The following is a 20,401-nucleotide window of genomic DNA, read 5'->3' as shown; positions in this document are numbered from 1 at the left end:
TATAGCAACGGTTATTAATCGTAGCCACCAATAGCAACGGTCAAATGTTGTTGCTAAAAATGACATAAAAAAACGTCCCCTTTTCCAGTGGTTTAGGCGACGTTTTACAAAAGTGTGCCCAAATAGCGTGAAAAAACGTCCCCTTAGACAATAGGCTACGCTCGAACAGGAGACGCCTGAAAAACGTCCCCTATTCTTTTAGGCAACGATTTTTTCAGTACTGGCTACGTTTTTTGACTGTTGCAAGAGAGGATAAATGGTGTAGTGTCTCTAATATGCACGACATCACGACAAAACAAGAACATCACTATAATTAACCGTCGCCGTTTTCATCACCAAATATTATTAAACATCACCAATATCGTCACCATTCACATCACCGGATATTATTAAACTTCACTAATAACATCACCACAAATAATATTTGACTCACCATTACCTTCATACCGTATAATAATAATTACATCACCAATCATCAAGACACTATATAATTATCTCATCAAACAACACCTTAATAAAGCTTATAATTTTTTTTTTTTTATACCCACACTTCTAAATTTGCACATCAATTTGATCATTCTCTCATTCATCACAAATATTTTGCACTCAAGCACTCGAACTCATTCGATAATTTCCCTCGTAATAGCTATAACTTAATTCTAATTCTTATCAATATCAAGTGCCTAGTCTACCTACCTTTTCTTTCTCATTCTAACCTTCTCTTCTCTTCTTTTTTTTTTTTTTTTTGTTGCTGACGGGTAACTAGGCCATATTTTATACCCTAATTGATTGTTTCTACCATGATAATTTACATACATTATTGCTTACGGATACCATGCCCACGACTCACATCAGGTTATATAATAGAATGGTTGGAATACAAGGGATTGAAAACCATTTCATAAGCCTATGCCTAATGGTTAAATAATCAAGTTGGCATTATTTTTTTTTTAGTGTTGTCATTTTTTATGCACAATAACTTTGAGGAGCTACAGATAAATGGGTCACTATTTCTTTCTCATTGTTGCCGTACCAAACTCTATAATTTAATTATTTCTATTTCCTTTACAACATGATCCCTATCTTGATGTGTTTTATTGCAAAATAAACCTTCCTTATAAGGCTAAACCATGAACAATAAGACTATTAATTTAATGTAACAGTTTACAATTAGAATGTGTACAGGAGGAGCTAAATCTACAAATTTAGTTCACACATATAGGTTAATTACTAGTCCATATATTTAAACTAATGTAACAAATATGAAGTTAAAACCTCATTAACGTCACTATCCTCTTTCTTTCTTTTCATTTATATACCCACATGCTATATATACATAGGCGTGTCTATTCTTTTTTTTTTATGCTATTCTTTTTCTGCTATTTCTTTTCTGCTATAGCAGATTGTAAGTCTCTGCCTATGACTCTTCATGAACCCTTTATTCTAGTAAAGTTTAGTTGTTCAAAAAAAAACATCTAGTGCATTCTTGTAGATATATTGGTATGATGATTAAACATCAAGGGACCCTACATCGACACTCACAGGCTGCTGCTACTTCTACACTGCACTCTTAACAGAGACAAGATTTCATTCAATTCCTAAATTACCACACGGTTAACTATCATATTTTCAATTTGCCTTATGTCGTCTCTCTCAATTTTAATCTTGCTTCACCAACTTAATTCTAATTATTGTCTCTTCAACAATATCATCACCATTAATTTAACATTCATACTCATAAATCTCTACAGCCCCACAATAAAATTATAAACCCTAGAGATGAGAGATTCTCCCCCTTACCTCAATTCCTTTGAAAATCTGGTTTGTTTTGCTTGACCTTGTCGCACTAGGGTTTCTCTTCCTCTGCTCCTCTCTTCTTCTCTTTTCACGTTCAGTAAATTAAAACTGACTATTCTAACTCCTAAAGTTCTATTTATATTTGGGCCAACACTAGTCACAACCTTTTCCACCAATAGCCACTATTCTTTTACTGCTTCCCTCCCCCACTTATTAAAAACTTATTTCTTACACCTCCAACTCTTCACATCGTGTCCGGACTCTATATTTTATTTAAACTGTCCTTAATTTTTTTTTTTCAATCCTCACCATAATTAAATTTTCTCCACATCACATAATATTCAAACAAAACATCATCAATAATATTTCTAACCAAAATTTCACCTAGTATACTTCATTAAATTAATTATAAAAAAAATAAAATAAAGTAGGGGCGTTACAACTCTCCCCCACTTAAAGAATTTTCTCCCACGAAAATTACCTGAAGGAAATAACTCTGGATAAGATTCCTTCATCTTACTCTCCAGCTCCCATGTTATACTACCCCCAGCAGGTCCTCCCCACGTCACCTTGACTAGAGTGATCTCCTTGCCCCTCAAGTTCTTTACTTCTCTATCTTCGATCCTTAGTGGTAAGGCCTTAACGGTCAGGTTCTCCTTCACTTGTACATCATCCATGTGAATCACGTGAGACGGATCAGGAACATATTTCCGAAGTTGTGATACATGGAACACATTGTGAAGGTTTGAAAGTGACGGTGGTAGGGCCACCTGATAAGCTACCTCTCCAACTCGCTTCGTAATATGATAGGGACCAATAAATCGAGGCGTAAGTTTCTTTGACTTCAATGCACGACCAACACCTGTTGTCGGAGTGACTCTCAAAAATACATGTTCCCCCTCTTGGAACTCCAATGGTTTCCTCCGTTTGTCATGGTAGCTCTTCTGTCTACTTTGGGATGCCTTCATCCTCTCTTGAATTATTTTAATCTTCTCAGTGGTATGTTGTACAATTTCTGGTCCCAACACTGCATTTTCTCCTGTCTCGTACCAGCATAGAGGGGTCCTACACCTCCTCCCATAAAGAGCTTTGAAAGGTGCCATTCCGATGCTAGAATGAAAACTATTATTATAGGTGAACTCAATCAATGGCAACCAAGTATCCCAACTCCCTCCTTGGTCCAAAACACAAGCCCTTAACAAATCCTCTAAGGACTGGATTGTCCTCTCTGTCTGTCCGTCAGTTTGCAGGTGATATGCTGAACTTAGCTTCAACTTAGTCCCTAGTGCCCTTTGTAAACTCTCCCAAAATCTTGAAGTAAATCTCGGATCTCTGTCAGAAACAATGCTTGAGGGAACACCATGTAACTTCACTATTTGTTCAATATAAATTTCAGCTAGTTTCTGTAATGGGTAATTCAGTCTTATTGGTATGAAATGCGCTGATTTACTTAACCGGTCCACTACCACCCAAATGGCATCACTCCCTTTCCCGGTCCTTGGAAGATTCGTTACAAAGTCCATAGATACGTTATCCCACTTCCATTCTGGAATACTCAAAGGTTGCATCAATCCGGATGGTTTTTGATGCTCAATTTTTGACTTCTGGCAAACCAAACATGCGTACACAAACTCTGCCACATCTCTCTTCATACTAGGCCACCAAAATATTTTCTTAAGGTCTTGGTACATTTTCGTAGCTCCGGGGTGAATGCTCAGTCCACTCTTGTGACCCTCTTCTAGGATGCTTCGTTTCAATCCTGGCATATCGGGCACGCAAATCCTACCTCTAAATCTCAACACCTCATTCTCATCCAATTTAAAATCTGTCTCATTCCCTTGATTGATCAGTGTTAACTGATTTACTAGCTCCAAATCTGCCTTCTGTCCTTCCTTTATCTCTTTTAACACCGGACTTGTCAGCTTCAGCATACCCAACATCACACTCTTTGGTGTCACTTCACAAACCAAACTAATATCTCTGAACTGTTCAATTAAATCCATCTCTTTAACCATGAGCGCCGACATATGCAAAGATTTCCTGCTCAAAGCGTCTGCTACTACATTAGCCTTTCCTGGATGGTAATTTAACTCAAAATCATAATCTTTTAGGAATTCCAACCACCTCCGTTGCCTCATATTCAGTTCTTTTTGGTCAAACAAATATCTCAGGCTCTTATGATCACTGAACACTTCAAACCTCGGCCCGTATAGATAATGTCTCCATACCTTGAGTACAAACACCACGGCTGCCAACTCTAAGTCATGTGTTGGGTAGCTCCTTTCATGAATTTTCAATTGTCTCGAAGCATAGGCCACAACATGTCCTCCCTGCATAAGTACACCCCCTAACCCTCTACTAGAAGCATCACAATAACATACAAAAGGCTTACTCGGGTTTGGCAAGATCAACACCGGTGCCGTCGTCAACCTCTTCTTGAGTTCTTGGAAGCTGTCCTCACACTGAACATCCCACACAAAGGCCGCCCCCTTTCTAGTCAATTGTGTCAAAGGCAACGCTAACCTCGAGAATCCTTCAATAAATCTCCGATAATACCCGGCTAATCCCAAGAAACATCTTATTTCTGTAACAGACTTAGGGGTCTCCCACTGCAACACGGCGTCTACTTTGGATGGATCCACTGCTATCCCATTCTTCGAAATTACGTGACCCAAGAAACTTACTTCACGTAGCCAAAACTCGCACTTTGACATTTTAGCATACAGTCGCTTCTCCTTCAAGACCTGCAATATAACTCTTAAATGTTCTGCATGTTCTTCTTCCGACTTCGAGTACACTAGTATATCATCTATAAACACTACTACAAGATGGTCTAAATAAGGTTGGAAAATTATGTTCATATACTCCATGAATACTCCCGGGGCGTTGGATACTCCAAAAGGCATAACTGAATATTCATAATGACCGTAACAGGTTCGGAATGCAGTCTTGGGTATGTCTTCTGTCTTTACTCGAAACTGATGGTAACCCGACATCAAATCAATTTTGCTGAACACACAAGCACCAATCAGTTGGTCCATAAGGTCATCAATCCTGGGTAAAGGGTACTTATTCTTAATGGTGACTTTGTTCAACTGATGGTAATCTACACATAGCCTCATACTGCCATCCTTTTTCTTAACCAGCAAAACAGGTGCTCCCCATGGTGACACACTAGGCTTGATGAACTTCTTTTCTAGCAATTCCTCCAACTGTTTCTTTAACTCCCCCAACTCAGAAGCGGACATTCTATAGGGTGCCATCGACACCGGTCTAGTACCAGGTACCAATTCTATAGCAAATTCAACTTCCCTTTCTGGTGGTAGATCAGTAATATCGTCCGGAAACACTTCCGGAAAGTCGCACACCACCGGTTGACTAGCACCTTGTGATTCACTCTCCAACTTCAACGCAGCAAGTAACATAAACACCTGAGCCCCCTCTTTTCTAGCCTCTTCCATCTGTACTGCAGTAACAAATAGAATTTCTTTCCTCTTCAGGTTCGGGAAACAATACGGTCTTAGTGAAACAATTAATATAAACTCGATTAAATTCTAGCCAATTCATCCCTAGAATAACATCCATCTGACTCAAGGGTAAACAAACCAAATCAATCCCAAAATGTTTCCCATATATTGTTAAAGGACAATTTCGACACACTAAAGCAGTAGTTACTGAACCACTGGCTGGGGTATCTATGACCATTCTACCTGACATCGATGTCATTTCAAGATTTAACCGCTTCGCACACTCAAGGGAGATAAAAGAGTGTGTAGCCCCGGTATCAATAATGGCAATCAAAGGAACATTATTAATGAAGCAAGTACCTCGGATTAAGTTATCGGAGCTGGGAACATCTTCTCCACTCAAAGCAAAAACCTTCCCTCTAGCTTGCTCCTTCTTTGGATTCTGACACTGTGTACTGATATGTCCGACCTCTCCACATTTGTAACATGTGATCTCCTTCTTGCACTCATTCGAACGGTGACCCTCTTCTCCACATCTGAAACATTTAGGCTGAGCACTCTGGCACTCTGTAGCACGGTGCCCCAACTCTCCACAATTATAACATCTCAGCGGGGGACGAACACCTCCCTCACTAGCTCCTCTCTCACCAATATTCCTCTTCTGCTTTCCCTTATCAGCTGGAATGTTATAAGGCTTACCACGACTCTGGTCCCTCCCTTTCTTCTCAGTAACTGCTTTGTAATGGCTAGCTCTCGCCTTGCTGTCATCTTCATAAATTCTGCATGCAGTGACAAACGAAGAAAATTGGCGAATTTGCTGATACCCAATAAAATGCTTGATCTCTGGACGCAGTCCATTTTGAAACTTCAAGCATTTGGAAACTTCTGCCTCCGCTGTATTATAATGAGGGCAAAACCTGGACAATTCTTCAAACTTTGCTGCATACTCTGACACTGTCATATTCCCTTGTTACAGTTCAAGGAATTCAATTTCTTTCTTGTTACGCACATCAGCAGGAAAATATTTTCCCAAAAATTCTTCTCTAAAAATTTCCCATGTAACCAACGGGTATTCTCCCACCAGAATTCAGCCTCCTCTGCCAGCATGTATGTTGCTAGTCTGACGTTCTGCTCATTAGTAATCGCCATCGCCCTGAAGATCCTTTCAATTCCTTGCAACCAGTTTTGTGCACCATCGGGGTTATACCTGCCTTTGAAGGTAGGCGGGCTGTTCCTCATAAACCGGTCCAGACGCAGCTCATCAGCTCCCCCTTGTTGGTTCTGCTGCCCTTGAAGTGCGTTGTTCAAAGCTTGGGCAACTGCAGTCATAGCATTTGCAATCGCTTGATCGTTTCTTCCAGCCATTTCTTATCTGCATCGTCAAAATCAGACAATGAATTAGAGGTTAGGCATCTACAATGTTATATACATTTGTTGCCTACAGGGTAAAACAACATTCCAAGAATCCTAGGCCGAATGGACCGACCTGCTCTGATACCAACTTATGTAACACCCTATTTCCCAATGATAAACATTAAATAATAAATAGCATGTTTAATAGTAAGGATGTTACGCAACTCGACATTAAATCACCAAAATATCCTAATAATACTTTCTTAAAAATAAATTCACCGTAGTAGGAATAAAATATATATATATATATATATATATATATATATATAATAATTCAAAGGTCACAATAATAATTTCATGCTTGTCTTCCGACGTTCATAAATAGAAATTATCAAGGTTTTCAAGATTTGACTTAAAATGCAAATATTAATTAATCGTCGTCCCCAACCCTAGTGTTACAGGAATCAGAGCTCGTAGCGACTACATTTTTATTCAACTACTAATATAAGCACTAAGCGGAGGACTTCTCCCATCTCCACCTTCTAAACGTCCCATAGCTACTCTTCGTCAACCTGAGTGTCTGTACTCAAAGTACAGTCACCACAAAGAAACAACACAACAAAATAAAGGGTGAGAAATCCCATCATAATATAATAATAGGGAATAACATGTACAACATTAAAGTGTCATAAGAACAATGGTTCCATCATCATAAGACTATCAACATTTACCACATCTGTCTCAACAAATCACACATCACACCATTTCATCATTTTCACACTTTATAACACCAAGTACAAACATTGTCATTTAAATGCATATGGACTCTCCCTAAGACCTATATGACACGTGGTACCACACCTATCATCACCAAGTTGCCAGAGATATGTTACTGGACTTTTCATCACCAATCATCACCATTTTTCCTAAACTCAATTCTAGTATGCATGCATGGGGACCGACTCGTCAAGCAAACACACATCATCACATCATCAATACATCACCTATTATGCAAGACTCTCTCTAATATGCACGACATCACGACAAAACAAGAACATCACTATAATTAACCGTCGCCGTTTTCATCACCAAATATTATTAAACATCACCAATATCGTCACCATTCACATCACCGGATATTATTAAACTTCACTAATAACATCACCACAAATAATATTTGACTCACCATTACCTTCATACCGTATAATAATAATTACATCACCAATCATCAGCACACTATGTAATAATAATTATCTCATCAAACAACACCTTAATAAAGCTTATAAATTTTTTTTTTATACCCACACTTCTAAATTTGCACATCAATTTGATCATTCTCTCATTCATCACAAATATTTTGCACTCAAGCACTCGAACTCATTCGATAATTTCCCTCGTAATAGCTATAACTTAATTCTAATTCTTATCAATATCAAGTGCCTAGTCTACCTACCTTTTCTTTCTCATTCTAACCTTCTCTTCTCTTCTCTTTTTTTTTTTTTTTTGTTGCTGACGGGTAACTAGGCCATATTTTATACCCTAATTGATTGTTTCTACCATGATAATTTACATACATTATTGCTTACGGATACCATGCCCACGACTCACATCAGGTTATATAATAGAATGGTTGGAATACAAGGGATTGAAAACCATTTCATAAGCCTATGCCTAATGGTTAAATAATCAAGTTGGCATTATTTTTTTTTTTAGTGTTGTCATTTTTTATGCACAATAACTTTGAGGAGCTACAGATAAATGGGTCACTGTTTCTTTCTCATTGTTGCCGTACCAAACTCTATAATTTAATTATTTCTATTTCCTTTACAACATGATCCCTATCTTGATGTGTTTTATTGCAAAATAAACCTTCCTTATAAGGCTAAACCATGAACAATAAGACTATTAATTTAATGTAACAGTTTACAATTAGAATGTGTACAGGAGGAGCTAAATCTACAAATTTAGTTCACACATATAGGTTAATTACTAGTCCATATATTTAAACTAATGTAACAAATATGAAGTTAAAACCTCATTAACGTCACTATCCTCTTTCTTTCTTTTCATTTATATACCCACATGCTATATATACATAGGCGTGTCTATTCCTTTTTTTTTTATGCTATTCTTTTTCTACTATTTCTTTTCTGCTATAGCAGATTGTAAGTCTCTGCCTATGACTCTTCATGAACCCTTTATTCTAGTAAAGTTTAGTTGTTCAAAAAAAAACATCTAGTGCATTCTTGTAGATATATTGGTATGATGATTAAACATCAAGGGACCCTACATCGACACTCACAGGCTGCTGCTACTTCTACACTGCACTCTTAACAGAGACAAGATTTCATCCAATTCCTAAATTACCACACGGTTAACTATCATATTTTCAATTAGCCTTATGTCGTCTCTCTCAATTTTAATCTTGCTTCACCAACTTAATTCTAATTATTGTCTCTTCAACAATATCATCACCATTAATTTAACATTCATACTCATAAATCTCTACAGCCCCACAATAAAATTATAAACCCTAGAGATGAGAGATTCTCCCCCTTACCTCAATTCCTTTGAAAATCTGGTTTGTTTTGCTTGACCTTGTCGCACTAGGGTTTCTCTTCCTCTGCTCCTCTCTTCTTCTCTTTTCACGTAAATTAAAACTGACTATTCTAACTCCTAAAGTTCTATTTATATTTGGGCCAACACTAGTCACAACCTTTTCCACCAATAGCCACTATTCTTTTACTGCTTCCCTCCCCCACTTATTAAAAACTTATTTCTTACACCTCCAACTCTTCACATCGTGTCCGGACTCTATATTTTATTTAAACTGTCCTTAAATTTTTTTTTTCAATCCTCACCATAATTAAATTTTCTCCACATCACATAATATTCAAACAAAACAGCATCAATAATATTTCTAACCAAAATTTCACCTAGTATACTTCATTAAATTAATTATAAAAAAAATAAAATAAAGTAGGGGCGTTACAGTTTACCTCTTTGGATTCTGGAGATTCGAACGAAGATCCACGCAAATCTTTTGGTAAGTTGTTGAACCGAAAATAAATCGGTGTTCTTCCTTCTCTTCTTCACCGGTTTGATTCTAGTTCTTCGATCCTCTTCTTCTCTTCCTCGAAGTTCTTCGTGATCGTGATCGAATCTGTCACGGAATCTCACTTGAATTGCGAAGAGATACGATTCAATGATGAAGATTCAGTGATGAATCTCTGAGAATCGTCGTAATTTGCCTTAATTGTGATGAATTTTGATTCTGAAACTCTTAGGGTTTTGAATTCGAAATGGTTTTTGTGTGATAATTGTTGAATCTGGTTTTCTTATGATGAAATTGGTGTGGATTTGTTGTGAATTGATGTGTTTTTATGATGGATCCATTCGAAATTGATGAAGTTGGAAACGGTTAGGGTTTCAGTTTCATGTGTTCTTGATGAAGTTCATAGGAATTTGGGCTTTTGATTCGTTTTTCTGGAAGAGGGAAGTGAAATTGTGTTTGTGATGATTTGGCACTGATTTTGCTGAGTTGTTGCGTTGTGTATGGGACTGTGATGATTGGGCCTTTATATAGGTGACATGTGTTATACCTTGGCCAATGGCTTGCTGACATGTGTCCCTGGACTTGTTTTGATTCGACCTTGGACCAATTTGGACTTAAGGGCCTCTTTGCAATTTCTGGAAATTAAGGGACCAACCTGCAAATAAAAAAACTAAAAATAAAATTGGACAAAATATGGACTATCCTGCAATTGACTTAAAAAAAGACTAAAAAAACAAAAAGTTTGACTCAAGGACTAAAATGCAAATTTGAAGACTTTGAGGACTTAATAAAAAATTGACTAAAACTGGTTTAAAAAACGTAAATTGAAAATAACCTAAATGAGGTACTTTAAAGTAACCTCTCTCTGCCAAAATTTCATGTGAAATGACCAAAATGCCCCTAGGGACTAAAACGACTTAAAATGACTCAGATGCAATTTTTAAAGTGGTTTTAACATGGACTTAAGGCAAAAGCTTATTCAGACAAGTTGAAAAGACTCAGAGACAATTTTAAGAGATTTAAACAGAGTTTTACATATGAAATGACTAAAATGCCCCTAGGGGCTAAACTGACTCAAAATCACTTTAACTGCAATTCTTAAAATGGATTTTGACATGGAATTGAGATAAGGACTTGTTCAAACCATTTGAAAAGACTTAAACAAATTTTCAAAGATTTGAAAGAAATTTTAACATAGAAATGACTAAAATGCCCTTTTTCCTGAATTTTGCAAATAACATTGAAATAAAATGCAGAGAAAGATGCAATTGATCAGAGACATATCAAATGACTTTAAATGCAAGAAAGATGTTTTTGGATGACTTGAAATGCAAGGAAACATGGACAAATACACAGTTGAAAAGATTTTTGAAGTTAAATTGAGAGATGAAGCAGAGTAAAATGTCAGTATGAACAATAGCAAATAGGCAATTCTTCAAGAATAATAGACATATATCAAAGATGAAAGACAAATTGAACAAGTATTTTTAGGTCCAAAATTAGGGTATAACATACACCAATACAGATAAGCCACGTCAGAAGTTCTCAGAGTAACTGCCAAGTTAGTGGGTCAGTGTTACCAAATAAAGTAACTTTCAGCGTTTCCACTAACTGAACTATTCAGGAGCATAAAATCCAGCTTCTGAACTTCAGATGCTGATGTCATCATCAGAAGCTTACTTTCCTCAGAACCTCAATAAAGAGCTTCTGATGGACCACACTTCTAAACTGACTTCAGAACCTAAGATCCTATTCAGGAGTAAGCAAGCTTTTAATCAGACACAAAGTGCATGTTCAAATTTTTCTTTATAAAATCAAACCTTTCAACAGTTAAAGGCTTAGTAAATATATCAGCCCATTGATTTTCAGTATCAATGAATTGTATATCTAAAATTCCTTTTTGAACATAGTCTCTGATAAAATGGTGTTTGATTTCAATATGCTTAGCTCTTGAATGCAAAATTGGATTTTTAGACAAACAAATAGCAGCAGTATTATCACAATAAATGGGAATACTGTTAGCAATTATCTGATAGTCTTCCAACTGATGTTTCATCCAAAGTAGTTGTCTACAACAACTTGCAGCTGAAATGTATTCTGCTTCTGCTGTAGACATGGCAATAGTTGTTTTTCTTTTGCTAGTCCAGGATATAAGATTATCACCCACAAATTGACAATTGCCACTGGTTGACTTTCTTTCAATCCTATCACCAACATAATCAGCATCACAGAATCCAATTAGCTTATAATCTAAGGATTTTCTATAAAGGAGTCCAAGATTAGTTGTTCCCTTCAAATACCTGAAGATTCTCTTGACATCAGTCATATGGAATTCTCTAGGATCTGATTGGAATCTTGCACACAAGCATACACTGAATAAAATATCTGGCCTAGATGCAGTGAGGTATAACAATAAACCAATCATACCTCTGTACAACTTCTGATCTACTTTTGCTCCATCATCTTCTTTGCTTAAGGTGCACGTAGGATGCATTGGAGTGTTCATCACTTTACAATCTTCAAGCTTGAACTTCTTCAAAAGCTCCATTGTATACTTTGATAGATGAACATAAACTCCATCTTTACATTGATTAATTTGAATGCCCAGGAAGAACTTCAGCTCTCCCATCATGCTCATTTCAAATTCATCATGCATTAACTTAGAGAATTCCTTGCAAAGAGATGCATTAGTAGAACCAGATATTATATCATCAACATATATTTGCACAACAAGAATATCTTTCCCAAGGGTCCTTCTGAAGAGTGTTGTGTCAACTTGACCTCTTTTAAAATCATTTTTGATTAAGAAATTACTTAGTCTATCATACCAAGCTCTAGGAGCTTTTTTCAAGCCATATAGTGATTTCTTCATTTTAAAAACATGATCTTGATACTTAATATCCTCAAAACCAGGAGGTTGTTTGACATACACTTCTTCTTCTATGACACCATTAAGAAATGCACTCTTGACATCCATTTGATATAATATTATGCCATGATTAACTGCATAGGAAAGAAGTAACCTGATTGCTTCCAATCTTGCAACTGGAGCAAATGTTTCACTGTAATCAATGCCTTCTTGTTGACTATAACCTTGTGCAACAAGTCTTGCACTGTTTCTTGTTACTTCTCCTTGCTCATTCAACTTGTTTCTGAATACCCATTTTCTTCCAATAATGTTCTTGTGCTGAGGTTTGGCTACTAGATCCCACACATCATTTCTGTGGAATTGATTCAACTCTTCTTGCATAGCTAAGATCCATCCATCATCTGAAAGTGCTTCATCAACTGTTGTAGGTTCAATCATTGAGATCAGTCCAATCATTGAATCTTCTTGTCTGAAGTATGATCTTGTTCTTCTTGGACTATCTTTGTTTCCAATGATTAGCTCCTCAGGATGTGAAGACGTGTGCTTGAAAGTGTTTCTGGGAGGATCTGCTTGATGTGAGCCATCTTGTGCTTCATCAGAAGCTGCTTCATCTTGCGCTTTTGATGAGGGTTCAGCTTCTAGATTGTCTTCAGATTCAGCTATCTGATCAGGTTCTGGAGTAACTTCAGGAACCTGTATCTCTGCAAAACTTTCACCTTGCTTTGAAGTTTTATCTTCAAGCTCTTTGTCATCAAATTTAACGTGCATGGATTCTTCAACACAAAGTGTTTCTGAATTATACACTCTGTATGCCTTTGACCTTTCAAAGTAACCTAAGAAGATTCCTCTTTGGTTCTTGGCATCAAATTTCTTTAGGTAGAGCTTGTTATTCATAATGTAACATATACATCCAAATTGATGAAAGTAAGAGATATTGAGTTTTCTTCCTTTAAAGAGTTCATATGTTGTTTTCTCCAAGATAGGTCTAATATAGATCCTGTTTTGGATATAACATGTTGTATTCACTGCTTCTGCCCAAAAATGTTTTGCTAAATTGTTTTCATGGATCATGGTTCTGGCCATTTCTTTGTACAACCCCATTTTGTTGTGGAGTTCTAGGAGAAGAGAATTCATGGATAATTCCATGTTTTTCACAAAAAGCTTCAAATGGCTCATTTTCAAACTCTCCACCATGATCTATTCTGACTTTCAAAATCTTTGATTCTTTTTCAGATTGTATTTGAGTGCAGAAACTACTGAATACATCACAAGCAACATCTTTACTCTTCAGGAACTTTACCCAAGTCCATCTGCTGTAATCATCAACAATAACTAATCCATATTTATTTCATATAAGGATGCAGTACTGACTGGTCCAAATAAATCAATATGGAGTAGTTCTAAGGGTCTGGAGGTTGAAACAATGTCTTTAGTTTTAAAAGATAATTTCACAATTTTCCATCTCTGACATGCACCACAGAGTGCATCTGAATGATAGTCATTGTCTGGTAGGCCTTTGACAAGTTGTAACTTACTAAGCTGAGAGATTAATCTCCAGTTAGCATGTCCCAACCTTCTGTGCCACATCCATTTCTTATCATTCACTGACAGAAGGCAGATCACCTTCTGGTCAGCCAGTTCAGAAAAATTGATTTTGTAGACATTTTCTATCCTCTTTCCCTTGAACACAATGGATTTGTCTTCCTTGTTGATTACAGTACAATTGGCTTTTTCAAACAACACATCATAACCATTATCACACAATTGACTAATGCTCAAAAGGTTATGTTCAAGACCATCTACCAACCATACATTATTAATTGAGGTAGAGGAATTACCAATAGTTCATGTACCTATGATCTTGCCTGACTGGTTGCCTCCAAACTTCACATTTCCTCCCTTCTTCATTGTTAGGCTGAGGAACATAGACTTCTCTCCTGTCATATGTCTTGAGCAACCGCTGTCTAGGTACCATGATCTTTGTTTCTCCCTTGCTCTTAGACATACCTGCGATATTGACATTTTCAGATTTAGGTACCCATTGTCTTATGGGTCCTCTCAGGTTAGTACTAGAAGTTTTACTCTTCACTTCTTGTACCTTGTGCTGTGAGTTGGGTTGCTTCTGACTTACCATCACCTTAGGTTTAACAACCTTTGGTTTTGGTACTTTAGAAGCAGTAACTGTCTTATTCTGAAAGTTAGACTTCAGAACCTCAGATTTTGGTTTCACCAGACTCTGAGGAACATGTTCTGATCTCTTTAAGATCCTGATCTTTGAAGTCTTGGAATCAGAGTTGATCACAGCCTTTGGCTTAGAGTTCTTTGGCTTTGAATTAATCTTAGCCTTAGAGCTAGAAGCTTCAGGTTCTGATTGAATACCAGTTTCCAACTCAGCACCTTCAGGTACAAAGAAGGTTTTCAATCCTTCCTTGATGCATTCACAACATGCTTTGAGACTGATTTCATTAGGTTTCCCTTCTGAAAAACCAATTCCTTTTCCATTGTTTCTGTAAATGCTGTAAATAATTGAAGCAACTTGGCTTCTGTCAATACCAGACATGATAAAGTCTTCAAGAGCAATTTCATAGTTTCTTAAAGGTTTTTCATTACACTTTTCTTGTAGCTTCTGACATAAGAACCTGAGCTTATCTTCATAAGTTTTACAAATGAAGTCAAAACCCCTAACTCCTTCTTCAGAAGCTTTCTGATCCAATTGATTTAATTTTTGTTGTTTTACTAAATCAGCATATTTTTCTTTTAAATCCTTCAACTCATTGGTTCTTACTTCAAAATGTGTAAGAAGTTCTTTAAGTGACTCAACAAGTTCATCTCTGGGAATCTAAAAATATACCTCGTTTTCATCTTCAGAGTCTGATTCTGATCCAGCTTCTGAAGTTGCTGTAGCTACTAACCCAACAGCTATCTTTGCACCTTCATCAGCTTCCTCTTTATCAGACCCAGATTCACTTCCTAAATCATCCCAGGTTGCCATTAGACTCTGCTTAATCTGTTTCTTGAATTTGCTCGGTTTGAATGTTGAATTCTTTGACTTGTTCTTTGACTTCTCCTTCTGAAGATCAGGGCAATCAGCAATGAAATGTCCAGGCTTCTTGCAGTTGAAGCAACCCTTCTGATCTTCCTTCTTTGAGCTTCTGAAACTACTCCTCTTGGTTAGAAACTTTCTATTCTTCCTGGCCAGATACTGCAGTCTGTTGGAGAGCATAGCCATCTCAGTAGCATCTTCCTCAGAGTCTGAACCAGATGGTTCTTCTTCTTCAGATTCGACTACTTTGAGAGCTTTTGATGACTTACCTTTGGATGGAAGAGCTATTGATTTACTCTTCTTTGTACACTCATGTTCATTAAGACTTAAGTCATGAACTTTGAGAGAACTAACAAGATCTTCGACACTTAAAGTGTTTAAATCTTTAGCTTCCTCAATGGCAGTCACCTTTGGTCTCCATCTAGCAGGCAAACTTCTAAGTATCTTGCTCACAGGGTCAGAAGCAACATAACTCTTCTTTAGAATTTGTTGTCCAGAGACTAAGGTTTGAAACCTTGAGTACATCTCCTCAATAGTTTCATCATCCTTCATCTTGAATAACTCATACTGATGTACAACCATAAGAGCTTTTGCTTCTTTGACCTTCTTGCTGCCTTCATAGTTTGAACAGAGAGAAGCAAACATAGCTTTAGCAGTGGACTTTGTTGGAACAAAATGTGTTTAACAATGAACCTTAAAGAGTTTTGATGATAACAAGGTATTAAAAATTGTAAATTGGACTAGCTAATATTTGTTCAAGTGTACAGGACCTTAATTAGAAAAGGTTACATCATTTATTGGTTCTGAATGAGCAAATGAAGAGCAAAAGGAATCAACAAAAATGAAGCTTAGTGCTTCTGAAGGCAACTCGCTGCTGAAGAGAAAAAGCGCTCCTGAAGTCAGTATAGTGCTCCTGAAGTCAGTATAGTGCTCCTGAAGAATAGTGCTCCTGAAGACAAAGTGTCCAGAAGCCACATCATCAGAAGCTGCGTTATCAGAAGCTGCATCATCAGAAGCTGAGTTATCAGAAGCTGCCTCATCAGAAGTCATTTCACCAGAAGATGAAGATCAACTGGATTTGCAAAAGATTCAAGGATTGAAGAATCATCACAGCAAAAGCTGTCTATTGGATTCGAACAACAAAAGATTAGTGGATTTTTGCAACGGTCATTTCAAAGGTGTTTGAAGGCATGTGCTTGCAATTTTGGACGAAAGCGTTGACATTGTACTTTGTACGAACTGTACAACCACCTTCTCCACTACTCTGTTTTGTGTCCACGCTACAAGACAAGAAAACAGCTCCAGAATATGGCTTCGCCTGCATAGATGTTCCTTTGGATAAGGAATGGATTTCAAATTGGTTCTTCATAGGACAACAACCAAATCAGGCAAAATATCATTGGTGAAAGATCAAGCTTCAACAACGACTCTTTGATGTGCTGACAATTTCACAACGTCTCTTTCACACCTATATATAAAGGAGTGAAGACTTAGAGAATTGGCAATGCTGAACAAAAGACTCACAACATTTTTACAAGTGCCAAACCTCTGCTGAAATTGTTCTGCATTCACTTAGAATTTCTATGTCTCAAAGTCATATCTTAGAAATTCTTAAGTCAATTGAGTCTGTATCTGATTTGTATTGTGAGCACCTCTGATCGTATATCAAGTGTTCAACCCTAAACAATTTTCTGTGTAATTTTGTTTAGCTAGAAGTCTCTTGCAGTTGTGCTTGAGCAGGGAAGTCTCTTGATTGTGTTCTTGAGCAAAGGAAGTCTCTTGCTTGTGTGCTTGAGCAAAGGAAGTCTGTTGCTTGTGTGCTTGAGCAATTGTAATCAGATATTACTCTTAGTGAAATCTCCTTGGAAGTGCAAGGGGGACTGGACTACTTCCGGTTTGTGGAAGGAACCAATATAATTGCTTTGTGTCGTTCTTCTTTTCTCTCTCTATTTTATTCCGCTGCATTTAAATTCTGATAACCACTTCAGAAGCTGTTTCACTTAGCTTCTGACCAGTGTGTTCAGTTTTTAGGAGAAACGAAGAATTTTCCAAAACACAATTCAACCCCCCTTTCTTGTGTTTTTCACACCTTCAATTGGTATCTAGAGCCTTGGTCTGTTGTGTAACACTTAACCGTGCAACAGTCAAAGATCTGAGAAAAACATGTATACTCCTCCTCCTACTGGATCTGGTGATACTAGCTATAAAAATGTCTCACATGATTATAGTGATAGTAAGGAATCCAGTGTTGGAAAGATTCCAAAATTCAATGGAGATGCTGAAGAATTTTCTTGGTGGAAAACCAACTTTTACAGTTATATCATGAGCCTAGATGAAGAACTGTGGGATATTCTGGAAGATGGTGTTGGTGATTTAGTCCTTGATGAAGAAGGAGCTGCTGTGGATAGAAAGAAACATACTCCTGAGTTGAAGAAACTCTACAAGAAGCATCATATTATCAGAGGAGCTCTTGTCAGTGCTATACCCAAAGCAGAGTACATGAAGATGAGTGACAAATCCACTGCTAAAGCTATGTTTGCTTCACTCTGTTCAAACTACGAAGGCAGCAAGAAGGTCAAAGAAGCTAAAGCTCTCATACTTGTACATCAGTACGAGTTATTCAAGATGAAGGATGATGAAACTATTGAGGAGATGTACTCAAGGTTTCAAACCTTAGTCTCTGGGCTACAAATTCTAAAGAAGAGCTATGTTGCTTCTGACCATGTGAGCAAGATACTCAGAAGCTTACCTGCAAGATGGAGACCAAAGGTGACTGCCATTGAGGAAGCTAAAGATTTAAACACTTTAAGTGTCGAAGATCTTGTTAGTTCTCTCAAAGTTCATGAGTTAAGTCTCAATGAACATGAGTCTACTAAGAAGAGTAAATCAATAGCTCTTCCATCCAAAGGCAAGTCATCAAAAGCTCTAAAAGTGATTGAATCTGAAGAGGAAGAACAATCAAGTTCAGATTCTGAACCAGATGCAGCTGAAATGGCCATGCTCTCAAACAGACTTCAATATCTGGCCAAGAAGAACAGAAAGTTTCTAACCAAGAGGAGTAACTCCAGAAGCTCAAGGAAAAAAGATCAGAAAGGATGCTTCAATTGTAAGAAGCCTGGACATTTCATCGCTGAATGCCCTGATCTTCAAAAAGAAAAGACAAAGGACAAGTCAAAGAGGTCTACATTCAAACCAAGCAAATTCAAGAAGCAGATCAAGCAGAGTTTAATGGCAACCTGGGATGATTTGGGAAGTGAATCTAGATCCGATAAAGAGGAAGCTGATGAAGATGCAAAGATAGTTGTTGGGTTGGTAGCAACAGCAACTTCAGAAGCTGGATCAGATTCAGACTCAGAAGATGAAAACGAGGTATATTCCAAAATTCCCAGAAATGAACTTGTTGAGTCACTTAAAGAACTTCTTACACATTTTGAAGTAAGAACCAATGAGTTGAAGGATTTAAAAGAAAAATATGTTGATTTAATGAAACAACAAAAATCAACTCTATTGGATCTGAAAGCTTCTGAAGAAGGACTTAGGGGCTTTGACTTCATTTGTAAAACATATGAAGACAAGCTCAGGTTCTTATGTCAGAAGCTACAAGAAAAGTGTAATGAGAAACCTTTAAGCAGCCATGAAATTGCTCTTGAAGATTTTATCATATCTGTCATTGACAGAAGCAGAATTGCTTCTATGATTTATAGCATTTACAGAAACAATGGCAAAGGGATTGGTTTTTCAGGAGGGAAACCAAATGAAATCAGTCTCAAAGCATGTTGTGAATGCATCAAGGAAGGTCTGAAAACAGTTTTTGTACCTGAAGGTGCTGAGTTGGAAACTGTTGTTCAATCAGAACCTGAAGCTTCTAGTTCTAAGGCTAAGATTACTTCAAAGCCAAAGAACTCTAAGCCAAAGGCTATGATCAAATCTGATTCCAAGACTTCAAAGATCAGGATCATGAAAAGATCAGAACCTGTACCTCAGAGTCTGGTGAAACCAAAATCCGAGGTTCTGAAGTCTAAGTTTCAGAGGAAGACAGTTACTGCTTATGAAGTACCAAAACCAAAGGTAATGGTTAATCAGAAGCAACCCAACCCATAGCACAAGGTACAAGAAGTGAAGAGTAAAGCCTTAAGCACTAACCTTTCAGGACCCATAGGACAATGGGTACCTAAAACTAAAAATGTCAATGATGCAGGTATGTCTAAGAGCAGCACCAAAGCAAAGATCATGGTACCTAGACAGTGGTTGCTCAAGACACATGACAGGAGAGAAGTCCAGCTTCCTCAGCTTAACAATGAAAGAAGGAGGAAGTGTGAAATTTGGAGGCAACCAATCTGGCAAGATCATAGGTACAGGAACTGTTGGTAATTCCTCTACCTCAATTAATAATGTATGGTTGGTAGATGGTCTTGAACATAACCTTTTGAGCATTAGTCAATTTTGTGATAATGGTTATGATGTGCTTTTTGAGAAAACCAACTGTACAGTAATCAACAAGGAAGACAAATCCATTGTGTTCAAGGGAAAGAGAGTTGATAATGTCTATAAAATCAATTTTTCTGAACTGGCTAATCAGAAGGTGATTTGCCTTCTATCAGTGAATGATAAGAAATGGATGTGGCACAGAAGGTTGGGACATGCTAACTGGAGGTTAATCTCTAAGCTTAGTAAGTTACAACTTGTCAAATGGCTACCAGACATTGACTATCATTCAGATGCACTCTGTGGTGCATGTCAGAGAGGGAAAATTATGAAATCATCTTTTAAAACCAAAGACATTGTTTCAACCTCAAGACCCTTAGAACTAATCCATA

This window comes from Medicago sativa, chromosome 3 (assembly GCF_051527215.1).
Source record: "Medicago sativa cultivar Bolivia chromosome 3, Bolivia_mono, whole genome shotgun sequence".
Taxonomy (NCBI): domain Eukaryota; kingdom Viridiplantae; phylum Streptophyta; class Magnoliopsida; order Fabales; family Fabaceae; genus Medicago; species Medicago sativa.
This window is presented reverse-complemented; position numbering follows the sequence as displayed.